This window comes from Salarias fasciatus, chromosome 6 (assembly GCF_902148845.1).
Source record: "Salarias fasciatus chromosome 6, fSalaFa1.1, whole genome shotgun sequence".
NCBI lineage: Eukaryota > Metazoa > Chordata > Actinopteri > Blenniiformes > Blenniidae > Salarias > Salarias fasciatus.
The window spans coordinates 7546430-7560648 of NC_043750.1; positions in this window are offsets into that span (position 1 = coordinate 7546430).

The window sequence follows — 14219 nt, forward strand, 5'->3', positions numbered from 1 at the left end:
TTTTTCCCAACCACTGGCCATTTCTTCTGCTTGTGTTTGAGTTTCCTGCTTCCTGTTTAGCTCCTGAGCACGTCATCACGTCACTACGTATGAAGGAACACATGCGCGGAATGAATAATGTGCCCATACAATTCACTCCATTGTCAGGCGTGATTTATATGACGCACAAGTAGATTATTGATCGGCGTAGACTACCTTGTACAATCAGATGTGAAATTTAATTTGCTCCGAGTGAAATGGATCCACTCAGGTGTTTATGATACATTTACAATTCGCTTCACCTTACAATCTCATTATAAGGAGGATTGTTTGGCCCATGTAAACATGCCTAATATCTCAAAACACAACTATCATTTACGAGAACTGTGGTAGGTATAGTTCTCATAATCTAAATCAGGTAAACAGTTGGAAATTATTTCATAAAATTTGACTTGAACAAAACTAAATGATACTGAAAAAGTTGATCCATTTTTAAAGCACTTCTTCTGGAGCTCCACTTTTCGTGATGAACTTCTGAGGTCGTGTACCACTCAGGAAACAGGGACAAACAACTTCACAGCTGTTTCAACCTGAAGGCACTGTTATGTGGTACAGTGCATGGATATGAGCTACTGATGTGTAAAGCCAGCAGATGAAAATGAAGTATAGATCTACACTGACAGAGACGGACAGAGTTCTTTCCATCATTATATCCAGAACAAGGCCACAACACTAAACTGCCCGAGGAAGCCAACTGAGTTACAACACATTCATTGATTTTTCAGGTAAAATGATTGTTTCACTTTGGTCCACTCTGCAGGGAGGTCACGGTAGGCCACGGGCAGAGCAGGACTTAACTCAGTTTTTTTTTATTCAAGGACGGTCTGTGAGGGTTTATTTCTCAGAGGAATGGCCTTCACTTGACATTTCAGTCATTAAGTTTCTGTCATGAAATTGAAATCCTTGAAGTAATGTGTACCTGGCTAAATTATTTCCAATGAATGTGCACACAGTATTGGAACTCAACCACACAGTTCAACCACACAGTTCTCTCAAAAACGTAGAAGCCATGCAAGGTAATTTTGTAGTCAGCATCAAAAGAGTAATGTATGTTTGAAGGTATGGCACATGAAAACGTGAACATGCAGCTCCGTTGTGTTTATGGTGGGCTTTATGGAGCGTGTCGGACATTTTCTAAAATATAAATTCTAATATCTTATCCAGCTGTTTTGGCTAATATTGGAACCAGTATCAATCCACAATATCAGATCAGCTCATCTCTAGTTGTTACTATCTGCCAACACAAGTGCATAAGTATTTACTACGGCTGTGGTGCGCATGCACAGTAACAACACTTCAGAAAAGTTGTCTTCTCTTCTGTTTACATGGAAGCAGAGTCATAACTTTTTGAAAAGTTCCAGCGTGAGAGCCATTTTCAAAAATTTGTGTTTTCAGTAACTCAGAGTAACATTGTTATCAAAACAGACCACCAAAATAAAATAAAAAAAAATCCATTTTCACTTGAAAGCATGGGTGTGAAGGTATGTGTGGTCTGTGATGTAATGGTGACCTGACCAGGGTTTAAACTGCCTTCGCTCACAGTTCGCTGGGATTTACTTCACCTCCCCAGGACCTTGAGTAGGATAAAGTGGCATCGAAGATGGACAGACTGATGCACACAATGCTAAAAGCAAGGAGACAGATCCCAAGCAATTTTTGAAATTTATTCTTGAGCCGTTTCCAAAATGCTACATTTTCAGTGGCTCCCAGCACTGCTGTCATGTAAACAGACACCCACAACATAATGAACATGGTGTTTTCACTTCAAATGTACTGTTGGAATTAAGTCAATAAGCTATATTGACATTTAATGACAAAAAGCAACAAGTTACATAATAGTTACTACTAGGGATGCACAGAAAACAAAACAGGTCTCCAAGTACTTTAAAATGTAGCTAACTGAGGACTCGGGCAGTAACACCATCTGACTCTACAATGGCACAAACTGGCAAACCACGAGCTGAACAAACCAAGGACTGAACAGAACTAGCCAGCACTACTTAACCAAGAATACTAACAGAGGATACTAATACACTGCACTGCAGCCCCACCACTACAACCCAGCGAGGGACAGAGCTTACTGAGAGGAGGGCAAAAGGAGATGGTGTGGCAGTCACACAAGGAGGAGATGGACGAGAGAGTTGAGCTGGGTGTTGTTTATAGCACACAGGTGACAGCAGTCATTCCAGGAAGCACCACTTGACAGATCATTCCTGCCCTTTTAACCCCACCAACAGTGCACCACACCTCATCACGTGACTAAACCCCGCCCCTTCTAATGTGAGGAAACACCTTTTCCCAGCAGACACCACACAGCCCCCCCCGAACATTCAGAAGGGATCAAGCGCCCCAAGGGAGAATGAAACAAATAAATGAATAATTAATTAATTAATTAATTAATTAATTCAAACAAACAACTCCAACAGAAACATCAGACAAAGTCTCCTAAGGGCGGCCTAATCACACGGCCATACCGACTGCGCACCTCCACAGCGGCAGGAGCAGGACCAGCCGGCGGGGTAACAGGGGCCAGAGCTCCCATGGCAGCAGTCGACTTGGGGGACGTCCCCGTCTCGGGGATTGCGCCGCCTCCACCGGCTCCTCCGGCAGAACATACGCAGGCTTCAGCCGATCCACCGAAACCCGGACTGGCCTCCCGCCCATGTCCAACACAAATGTCTTGGGCTCCGCCTCCAGAACGCGGAACGGGCCATCATAAGAAGGCTGCAGTGGGGCCCGGTGGGCATCATGGCAAAAAAACACATACCTAGCCACCATCAAAGTCCTCTGAACATAGGAGCCGGGGAGGCAGTGTTGAGCTGTAACTGGGGCCAAACTCCGACCCGGCTCCGTGCAACTGGGCCACTGGGGGGCCGCCAACACCCAGGGCGCTGAAGGATCCGGGAGGAATTCACCGGGGAGCGGGGGCCAGTGGCTGACGCAGGACCAGCTCAGCAGACGATGCCTGCAGATCCTCCTTCAGGGCTGAACGCAGGCCCAGCATGACCCACGGCAGGTGGTCCACCCAGTTGCAGTCGGCGAGGGTGGCACTGAGGGCAGCCTTCATAGAGCGGTGGAAGCGCTCGCACAGCCCATTAGCCTGGGGGTTGAACGCCGTAGTGAGGTGGAGCTTCACCCTGAGGCTTCTTGCTAGCACAGTCCAGAGCTCGGAGGTGAACTGGGCGGTGAACCTTGGACCGCCGACATGCCACGCAGGAAGCTGCCCAGCTTCTGACATCCTTCCTGAGGCCCGGCCAGACAAACTTGGCCCCCACCAGCTTCACTGATGCCCTCACCCCAGGATGTGACAGTGTGTGGATGGCATCAAACACCTGGCGACGCCAGCCCGCAGGTACCATAGGGCGGTGCTGACCTGTGGAGACATCGCAGAGGAGCGACATGTTGCAGCCCTGAAACGCCATGTCCTGCAGCTGCAACCCTGTAGCGGCTGTCCTATATGCTTGGATTTCTGCATCAGTCTGCTGGTCAGTGGCCATCGCAGCATAATCCACTCAGCTGCACAGAGTTCACATGTGCCCGGGAGAGACCGTCAGCGATGGCATTGCTCTCCCGGTCAAATGCGCTATATTTCCTCTCGCTGTCTCGCAGCTGCTTGTTGAAAAATGCGAGAGGCTGCCAGGCACCATCCACCCACTTCTCAAAGACCGCATCCACTGCATAATCCGAGGCGTCAGTGGTGAGTGCGACCGGTGCTGTCGGGGAGGGATGCGTCAGCATGGCGGCGTTGGAGAGCGTGGCCTTGGCCCTCTCAAATGCCAGGATTCTCTCGGGTGTCCAGTCCACGTCATGCTTAACCGTTGCACCCCTCAGTGCCTCATACAGGGGGTGCATCAGGTGAGCCGCATGTACGATAAAGCGGTTGTAGAAGTTCACCATGCCAAGGAAGTGCAGGGACTTGATGGTGCGAGGACCGTGTAGGGATCCATGTGTCAGGTGGGAAAAACAACCAGTTCAGGTCCCACTTGTGAGTGTCCAGAGGGAAATCCAAATTGGGGAAGGGGATGTAATGATTGAAAAGTGGCCTGTAAATGAGTTGCGGGGGCAGAATGAAGGCAGCTGCAGTGTGATGTATCCTACCTGCTTGACCGGGCAGAGCAGGACAGAGCAGGGTCCATGCTTGGTCTGTTTCTCCAAAAGTTCTCAGGCTCTCGTGCCTGACTCCACTCCAATAATCTTGTACTGAATAACATATTGTGATAAATACAACAAAGTCCATATTGTACAATAATATCCATTATAAAATCCAATTTGAATAAATATAAATACAATCAGTGTTCAAGTAACACACAATCAAAGTGCAAAAACAGCTCCAGTGATCAGCTGGGCTGTGCATGACAAACACCAGCTTCACAATGAAAACTGGCTTTAAAGTGCATATTTCATATCATAGTCACCAGACAGGTGATTAATCGTCCAATAAATAAATAGCAGTGCTTCAGTTCATTAAACATTGACATCCAGAACATAGGCAGTGTAAATGAATGAATGAATGGAGGCTAATGCTAATGCTAGCGCGACTCACCAATTCCGACATTTGCTCTCTGCACGGCTCGGCTACAGACAGCCGACGGCTCTGGTAATCAGCTCCTATGGTCCGACATGCACTGTGTTTAGTCTCAAGATGATCAGCTTTGATTTAAGCGTGCAACGCTCCGACATACCTGCTGCTTCCTCCTTCCAACCGTGACCCCAACGCGACTAGCGGCCGCCATCTGCAGCCTGTGTTTGTAGACTGCCATTGGGCGCGCTTCGTCATGTGGCCGCGTGACGTCATGACGCACGGTGTGGGAGAAATAACTTTTTTTATGAAGAGAACCAAGGGAGAAAGGGCTTTTCTCACCTGGGTAACAGCGGCAGCGCCCTGCGCTCCTACGCCGTTGCTTGACTCCACAGACATGTCCAGCGTCAGGGTCACCAATGTTGCGGTTGCACAAGGAGGAGACGGACGAGAGAGTTGAGCTGGGTGTTGTTTATTCGCTGCACACAGGTGACAGCAGTCATTCCAGGAAGCACCACTTGACAGATCATTCCTGCCCTGTTCACCCCACTAACAGTGCACCATACCTCCTCACGTGACTAAACCCCGCCCCTTCTAATGTGAGGAAACACCCTCTCCCAGCAGACACCACAATGGGATCATGGATGTGTTGCTGGTGGCGAGATCGAACAAGAATACTGGTGCAGCAGTCCGGTGGGATGACGTCCAAGAGACTTGTCTGGAACAGAGTCAATGTGAAATGGAGGAGGCTCAGGGGTGTGGTCCAGAACTTGGTGCAGTGGGGTGATTCCTGAGGGTGCAGAAGAAAAACTTGGTCAGAGCTGAGTAGAGCAGAGCACAGCAGAGCAACACAGGTTCTACTAACTGTTGGTAGTAGGGGTGTCCCGACCCTATCGGTCCGATATCAGCCAAAAAACAAGTATCGGATTTTATCGGATTGAATCTAAAATCTCCGATATAAGCGCCCCGTTAAGCTGTCCATTTTCCGCTCCAGCACTTCTATCCAGAAGTGACTCTGGTTCACATTCTCAAACAGTAGGTGGCAGTAATGCACCTTAACGTTGGTGCCGTCTGCTACAAACGCCAAAGAAGAAGCGCATCCGGATCCAGCCAATAGAACGCCTCTGATCCAGCATGCAGAGCCCACGTGATCACAACACCACCGCCTCTGTGTGTGCGCTACTGTAGGAGCAGGATGTCGCTATGTGGCAGTATTTTACCGTATACTCGGACAGAGACGCTGCAGCTGAGTGCAACACTTGTCATGCACAAGTTTCCCGTGGTGGCAGAGAACCCGGAAAGTTTAATACGACCAACCTCATAGCATGTTTGAAGCAAGTTTTTTTTTTTTTGTAGCGAAGACTAAGCCAGTCAGTGAACCTGGAGCTGTGAACTATGAGGTTTGAGCAGTTGGACAGTGGACAGTATTGTGTTGTTTTTGTTGTTTTCATCCTCGGTTTCAGTTGTTCCACCATATACTGACAGTAAAAAATAACTGAAGAGGACTGGAATTGTTTGCACTTTAAAAGTATAATTTGGTTATATTGGAGTCATTTAGACTATTTTTCAGCTTATTATAATGTATTTCTTATTTTATTCAACTGCAGAGTACTGCAGATATTACGTTGAAGGTTAAAATGTTTGTAGCCAATCGGTTAATAATAAATGGGTGAGTTTTTCTCATACCTACTGTTGCTGACTGTTGTTCTCTGTGTAACATCACTTGATCAAGCCTTTTCCAACATTCCACATTAAAAAATAAGTAATAAAGTAAGCATGATTCACGCTGATATCGTATCGGACCAATATCGGTATCGGCCAAAACTCAAGGTTGCAATATCGGTATCGTATCGGAAGTGAAAAAGTTTTATCAGGACATCCCTAGTTGGTAGATCTGCAGTCCGACGCTGCACTGTAGTCTGAGCCAGCTTTATAAGGAGATGAGTCATTTGGTGTAGCGCAGGCGCCACTGCAGGTGAAAGCACTCAGGTAATCAGCTGCTTCCCTGCACCAGTCCACACCTCACTCACCAGAAGCACACGTTCACTAAAGGAAAGGAAAGCAGGGAGAAAACATAAGCAAAGGCCAGCCACTAGTTGGAGACAGAGGTAGGGGGGCTTGAGAGCGAGGCATCATGTCAGTGGTGTGGAATTATTTTGAGATGAATGACATTGACGAAAACAAAACCCAATGCAAACTCTCCAGAGGACGTACAAAATCTACTGCTTATAATACAAGTAACTTTATTAAACATTAGAAATTCCAAAACGAGATAGAATAAAAGAAGTTCACTTGCAGCACTGACAACAGACAACCAACTCTGCAGAAGACTCTGGTGACGTGGGAAAAAATTATAAGAGACAACCTACGCATGGTCAAAATCACAAATACTATTGCCCAGAATGCAGCCCTGAAAGATCAGCCACGGTCTGCGGTACATGATTTCGGATTCTGGCATACTGGAGCTGAGGTATGAGATCCCTAGCCATACCTGTATCACAGACAGGGTACTACCAAACCTGCATGACTTTGTGAAAAAACACATCCACGACCTGTTGCATGACGTTCAAACTTTAAGCTTCACCATGGACACATGGAGCAGCAGCGTCAGCCCAGTGTCTCTCATCAGCCTGTCTGCACAGTGGATCAGCCATAATTCTAAACTACAGAGGGCCGCTCTGCATGCAAAGCAATTCAGAGGCTCACACACTGGCCAAGCCATTGCAAATGAGTTCAATGCTATCCATCAGACATCTGGCTTTCGTAAAAGTGCAGTCTATGTTGTGTAACATGAAGAATATGGTAAAAGCTATTGGTGATGCAGAGCTCCCGAGCCTCCTGTATGTGGCACACACCCTTCAGCTGGTTGTAAAGGAGGGACTGATGGCTCAGAGAAGTGTAGCCAACACAGTGGCAGTGGGACAAAAAGTCGTGGGACATTTTGAAAACTCTCCTTTAGCCTACACTTACCTGGAAGACATTCAAGTGCAGCTCAATCAGCCTGTCAAATCACTCCAACAGGATGTTCCAACCTGCTGGAACAGCACTTATTACATGCTTCACTCTCTCATAACAGAAAGAAAATCATATATATGTAATTCCTCTTATATTCTCAAAAACCTTGGGGAATGTAGAAATAAATAGTAGGGCTGGGCATGCTGCTTCCTTAACGGCGACAAATATTTTCATCAGGCGTTATGCCCCCCCCCCCCCCCCCCCACCCCACCCCAACCCCCCCACCCCCCCCACCCCCCCGCCCCAACCCCCCCCCACACACACACACACACACACACACACACACACATTGTGCTCCAGCTGAGCGTCAAAAACGCACACACATCTGCGGCGCTTTCTGCGGTAAAACACGGTCCATTCCTCATTATTTGCCATAACAAACTCAGCCGAATTACCAGAGAAATCACTGGTATAAGGCACAAACTGAAATAAGGAGCGCAAATATGACAAAAGCGAAAGAAACTTAAATCGCGTCTTTTGCTGGCAGACCGTTTCGGCCTTCCAGCGCAGTCTTCAGGCGCTGAAAACACGCAAAATAAAGTCAATTTCCCTTCAACACACAATCTGTCTTAACGAGGAACAATTCGGCTTGACTGAATTTATCCTGCCTTCTCTGAAGGTCAGAAATAGAATGAAGTTTGAGGAAGTGTGTGATCATAACAAATTTCATTTTTCCTCTGCTCTGCTCTTGCTGGTGTGTGTGTGTGTGTGTGCGCGCGCGCGTGTGTGCGTGTGCGTGCGTGTGTGCGCGCGCGCTTTTCTATACTTGTGGGGCCCAAATGTCCCCACAAGGATAGGAAAACTGGCACGATGTGCCTTGTGGGGACCGTTTTTCCTTTCCTAATGAGGGGAAACAGTGTTTTCTTGACCATGTTGTTGTTACTGAAAAAAGTAAAAGTGCAAAAACATTTCTTTAGGGATAGGCTTTGTTGTGGTTAGGGTAAGGGTCAGGGTGAGGGGCTAGGAAATGCATTATGTCAATGAGTGTCCTCACAAGGATAGAAATACAAACCTGTGTGTGTGTGTGTGTGTGTGTGTGTGTGTGTGTGTGTGTGTGTGTGTGTGTGTGTGTGTCTGGGGGGGGTCGGGGTGGCAATCTTGGTGAAGACTTGGTTTTTTACGTTTTTAAGTTACTATAAATCATATTTGATGAATTTTAAAATTATTATTGATAAATTATGCTATTTGCAAAATTCTTGCAAAAAAACAAGGTCCCTGTCCCCGACTGGGGGCAGGATGATCATTACAGAGTACTTTTGAATTCATTATTGCTTTATGTACATAATGCGATTAATCTTTCTGCGATGAATCGCGATTAAGAAATTTAATTGTTGCCCAGCACTAATAAATAGCTAAGCTTTGAACATTATGAATGTTGCAAGGATCTAGAGAACATGCAATGTATAGTTTATTTAAGGTGCAGTTTTTGCAGGGATGAGGCTGAGCTCACATATTCAAGCTCAGTGAAAGAAAGGGCCCTGTTGGATGTTCATTTTTAATGCTGTCCTTGGTATTATTAACAGAAACACGTCACAGGACCCCAGGCTATGTTTGAGGGCTTAAGTAATTAAACATTCATCAGTGTGCATGCTTCTTTAAAGGCAAGACCTATCGTTGCCTCAAAAGTCCAAGCTAAAATATTAAAGTCAGTTTGAAAAGCTAGTGGATGATTTGTCCAGCCATGGCTGTGTTGGAGAAGCGGGTCAGTTTGCAGTCAAATGTGTTGAGGTTCAGTCCCTTATCTTATCCTGTATTTCAACGTGTCATTGAGCAATGAACACCAAATCACTCCCAGTGGAGAAAAAAACATTAGTGCATGAATGTGATGTGTGAAGCACTTTGAGACAGCTGAAGGAGTTAAAGGTTTTTTTTTTTTTTTAATGAACTATTTGAATTAAAGCTAGGGTAGCCGATGTTGTCCAAAAGCATTTTTTGTCATACTGACTGAAATGCTCCCTGCCCCCTGGGAGAAGTCAATACATTATGTGTACGGAAAAAAGGTGCGGAAAAAATCTGACAACTGTATCGGCAAAAGGACAGTAAAAACTCCGACCAATCGGAAGGCGCAGACCGCTCTTAAGAAACCAATCAAATCCCTTCGCCGTTCTACCAGCCACCTGCGTGTACATTTCAATGGCGTGCACTGGCCCTGGTTCAGTGCGCGCGCGGCTCGCGTGAACCAGGGCCAGTGCACGCCAAAGCGCTCTCGGCGCTCGCGTGAAAAATAGAATGAAGCGGAGCGGGCGCGCTGCGCTCCTATTCGCGTTGTGTGCGGGCAGTCAGAAAGGTTAATAACATTGGAGGCGATCACAAACTCCGTGCGCGTGGCGCGCGTCGCTTCCGGGTCCAGTGCGTTCGCTCCCAACGGGAGCTCCTCCAATGGGGTGGGATTTGGGCGGAGCCTTGGGGAGATGCTACATTCGTGCTACATGCTAGTTTTCTAAGCTCGCCGACCCTAGCTTTAAATCTGTAGTGTTTGTTAAAAAAAGTAGTGACTTTTACTGGGTTCATAACTTTGCAAATCCATGTATGAAAGAGTTGGTGCTGGCCTGACGTAAGCTTCACACTGAGCCACTGAGGGGCTGTGCGGGTCTCAAATTGAGATCTTCAAGAAGGCATGTTCTTGACATGGCTGCAGGCATAGTATGAGCCTCTGCGGTCCGCCCTGATCCTCTTTTCATGAGACACAGGATTTGCATTCCTCAATGGACAGATGTATGGTTTGCGTTGTTTTGGAGAGTAAGCTGTCCTTTAATGACACGTCCTTCTTGCACAGCAACATTAAAATCCAAAGTGCATTCTCACATGACAACAATTAGCTGCTACACAAATTAATATATCAACATATAGTTAAACAATTCCATTCAATTCAGCTAATCATGTCTACCAAACATTGTCAAAATAAACCAATCAATCATGTATCTCTTCTAAGTTAACTACTTGCAGGCTCATATCTCTTCATCCCCACTTCATACCCATTCATGGTAACTAGGCCACCAGTGCTAACCACCAGCTGGTTTCAGTACATTACATCATTTGAACAAGAACTATTCTTAAACAATATCACATAACATCCAGTTGGGATCATAAACTCACACAGAACATATTTACCTATCAATTAAACAGTTCCAACTCTCCCTTCTTACCTGCAAACAGCTAAAATATGCATTTTAGCATCACGGTTCACCACATACACAAAGTAACTTCACACTTGGGTGTCACTGATTTTAATCTATCAATCAACCCCTTCTTGTCAGAAAACACAGACTATTTTCACCTCTGTTTATGTTGTTATCACTGTTTTTAATTTTTTAAGTGTTTTTTTAATGTTAAGTGTCCTTGGGTGCTTTGAAAGGCGCTTTTTAAATTGTATAAATTATTATTATTATTATCATTATTATTATTATTATTATTATTATTATTATTATTGTTATTATAATTATTATTATCACAATCTGAACATGAGCTGTGCAATATACAAATTATGTTAAATATGTAAATAATAGCGTAGGTGTTTCAAACTCACTAATGGCTCTAAATGCAACAATTACAATTACAAAAACGTGGCTTTTGTTCTGGCAGATTTTCAATGAGGAGATTGGAATGTACGCCAGTTTATTGTGAGGGAGAGTACAACAATGATGACATTTGAAAAATTAAGGGTCTCATACGAGTAAAGCTGAGCAAACGTCACATTTCCACCGATGGCAGCACTGGTAGTGGACATGCAGGTGACAACAGGAGGAGAATCATGCTTACTGTTGGATACCTAATCATATTTAACAGAAAAAAGTATGTCCACGGTTCGCTTCTTAATCACATTCAACTCTAAAACGACAAAAAGCAGTAACTGTACAACAGAAACCCGAGTGAAGTGGCCACGAAGTTAAACTTAATTTGCGCACGTTCATGTGAAGAAGGAGTCGAATATTTCTGGGGAGTCAGAAAATACTGCAGTAAGACCTGAGAGGTGAAGTCCCCACCGACAGTGAGCCAGTGGTTGCTATCTGCGCTACCGACTGCGCTTGCTCCAATCAAGGTCCAATCAAGATGGGAGCCAAGCAGACGCATTTAAAGATCGCACGCAGGTAACTTCTGGGTCGTCGTTTACAATGCAAAAAAATATAAAATATACAAAATAAATACAAAAATAAATCACAACATTATACAATAATATTCCCCCAATATTCAGATCCACATTTGTACAGCCCCTTGTCTTTTTGCCCCCTCTTGTATTCATTTAATACAAATTTAAACACGCAATAAAATAACATTACAGCCATTTACACTGGGTATTTACAGAAATGTTTATTTGCCCTTCTATGCTTTTAATTTCATTTAATACAAATTTAAACACGCAATAAAATAACATTACAGCCATTTACACTGGGTATTTACAAAAATGTTTATTTGCCCTTCTATACTTTTAAAGACATCTTCCTTTACACGGACCTTCATAAAAACCTGGTTAATTGACAGTTTTTTTTTTCCCAACTGTTTTCTTTGTCCAAAATAAACTGAACTGAACATGGTAAACAAAAGATGACGTTTTTCCTAAATCTCCACTGTGGAAGGACTTTTCACATACTGTTCTTACACTAAATGTAGACAAGAGTGCCTTGCTTCATTCCTGTCCAGACAGACATGTTTGTGGAAAGCCACTCAAGGTTTGAGCCAAAAGGGAACACATATTTCATATCCCTCCTCATCTCTTGCTCTTGAGTGCATTGTAGGAAGATGTGTGGTAAACAGAGTCACAGTGCAGTTACGAGTAAGTTATATTTAAGAAAAGGTGACTGTAGGCATGCTGCTCTGTACAGTAATTGAGATTTAGGGTATTGGCGATGATGAAAGTGTCTTTGTTACACTAAAATCTGTATTAAAATCAAGTAGTAATAATAGTTGTGTGTGTGTGTGTGTGTGTGTGTGTGTGTGTGTGTGTGTGTGTGTGTGTGTGTCCCCTCTAACAATGCATGTGTGAATACTCAATCACACCACTCCCTACCCTTTCCACACACAGACCTCTCTGATTTGTATTTGTATTGCTCACAGCATTTGACTCCTGGACACTGACAGATCAGTCATTCACATCAATTCCAGACAGATCTCAGTAGTTGTCTGTCTTGACTGCGAGTCCCCAATAACTTGAAATTTCACAGCAATTTCCAGTGCTGTTTACTAACGAAAATTCCTCTTTTCATGCAGCGGTGCAAAATGTACTTAAGTACATTAACAAAGTGTTTGGACTTTGTTTCCCCACCTGGTAGAGCAGCGTGTCCAGCATGCTGATGCTGAACACTCTGCCTGCAGCAAACGGCAGCTGGAACATGAAGGCCAGCAGGTAAGTTTATTGAGAACTTATTCTCATGTTCAAAAACATCGGCCTCTGCAGAGCCACACCGGAGCGCACGGCTGACATCGGCCTGAAGATCCAGAGCTACACCGGAGCTCACGGCTGACATCGGCCTGAAGATCAAGAGGCACGCCCAGCACAGGTACTGACCGCTGGCCTTACGGTGGATAAATGGGTCCCAAGACAAAGCAGTCCTCAGACGATCTCGATGAGATCAAAAAGTCACTGGACTTTCTGACGAAGGAGATATCTGATGTCAGTGAGAAACAGTCACAGCTTGTCAGACTGGTGAAGGAGGTTGAAGCATTGCGTCTAAGTAACGCCGAAAAGGACAAGAGGATAGCTGCCTTAGAAGATCGAGTGGCTGATCTGGAACAATATACCAGGGCTAATGATGTTATCGTCACTAGATTACAGATCAAACCCAGGACCTATGCTCGGGCTGTGGCTGCTGACAACGGGAGACATCCAAGCGAGCTTGATGCCAGCTCTGTTGAGCACCAGGTGGCCACTTTTCTTCAGACTAAGGGGATTGACCTAGACTGCAAAAACATTGAAGCTTGCCGTCCCTTACCCAGGAGAAATCCCAGCGACAAACCAGCAGTCATAATGAGGTTCGTGAATCGAAAAGACAAAAGTGACCTGCTTAGACAAGTTCGGAAGCTAAAGAGGACTAATGTGTATTTAAATGAGCACCTAACAAAACGAAATGCAGATATAGCAAGAAAAGCCCGTCTTCTGAGGAAGCAACGAAAAATTCAGAATACATGGACCGCCAAGTGTAAAATTTTGATCAGGCTTAACGGTACACCAGAGGAAGCCAAGGTGCTGGTTGTGCGGAACATAGAGGGGAATGATTGGAAGGGTATGAGTTCTTACATACTCAGAGGAAAATTAAATCGGGAGGGGGGGTTGCAATGTTTATTGACAGCTGTTTCAAATTTAAAGTTATAGAGAAAATGAGTAATGTTATTGATAATATGCTTCAAAGCCTGGCTATAGAAGTATCCTTAGAAAAAGCTAAAAATGTGCTGATCAGCTGCTTATATAGAGCTCCAGGCTCTGACTTAATACAGTTTAATGAATGGATTGAGGAAACCTTCTCCACATTTAGTAATAAATCCGTATTTATTTGTGGTGACTTCAACATAGACCTCCTCAATTCAAACACACACAAACTAACCAATGAATTTAAAAGCACAATGACAAGTTTGAACCTTTACCCATTAATCACTAGACCAAGCAGGATTACTTCACACTGTGCTACATTGATAGATAATATATTTACTAATG